Source organism: Volvox carteri, assembly GCF_000143455.1.
Source record: "Volvox carteri f. nagariensis unplaced genomic scaffold VOLCAscaffold_101, whole genome shotgun sequence".
NCBI classification, from domain to species: Eukaryota; Viridiplantae; Chlorophyta; class Chlorophyceae; order Chlamydomonadales; family Volvocaceae; genus Volvox; species Volvox carteri.
Genome location: NW_003307644.1, coordinates 126,848 through 127,739, shown reverse-complemented (window position 1 = coordinate 127,739; position 892 = coordinate 126,848).

The window sequence follows — 892 nt, the reverse complement described above, 5'->3', positions numbered from 1 at the left end:
TTTTCCCGAAAATTTGGGGGAAGCGGAACGCGTTTCTGCGTACTCACCTCGGTACGCGGCGTTTTGCCCGTGGGCTGTAGCGCAGGCCGCGCGGAGTCGGAGTCCGTAGCGCTACCGCCAGGGCCGCTCTCCACCGCACCGGTGTCCCAAAGTTTCCGGACCTCCTCCAAGGTGATCTCCGGCTCTATCGTCAGGGAGTCCAGGGCCGCCTGGAAAGCGGTAACCTGAAGACTCTCTTTGGACAAAATGCCAGCCAAGGAAGACGCAGCCACTTGCTTGATAATCTTGCAAATGGCCACGGACCGTGGATTGGGAGGTGGTGGGCTTGAGGGCGTTGACAGCTTGGAGAGTAACTCCTGGAGTTGCGTCTCCACACGCTGTGAAGAATTTCGTAACGATATAATGTCGTCACGCAGTTCTGCCATCTCTTGGTGCGTTCCTTCCAGGGAACGCTCCAAGGCGCCGACGCGGTTCGGCACTGACTGTCGTAAAGTTTCAACCAAATGCGCTGGCAAAGTGCCAGGCGCTTTGGCTTTGGGAACTTCCGTCGTCGCGTCAACCGCATCATTGCCAGTAGTGTCGAGGGCAGTCGCCACGTTATCAGTTGGCGTCATCGTGTCCTGAATGTCATTATCAACAGGGACAGAGGAAAGGTATTTACGAAGCGAAGCGAAGGATTGTTTCCTTAATTTGCGCTTTTTAATTTTCGCAACGCGAAGTGGGTCCGAAGCGGTTGTAGCATCGGCAGGAATTTGCGCCGTAGTCTTAGACTTCGGTCGCGGAATAGGAACGTGCTTAGCATCGCTCAAAGAAACAGCCTTAGTCTTAGCTATAGGCTTAGGAACCATTTCCAGAAAGTCGAGTCTAAGACTCAGACAATGGGCGAGTAACT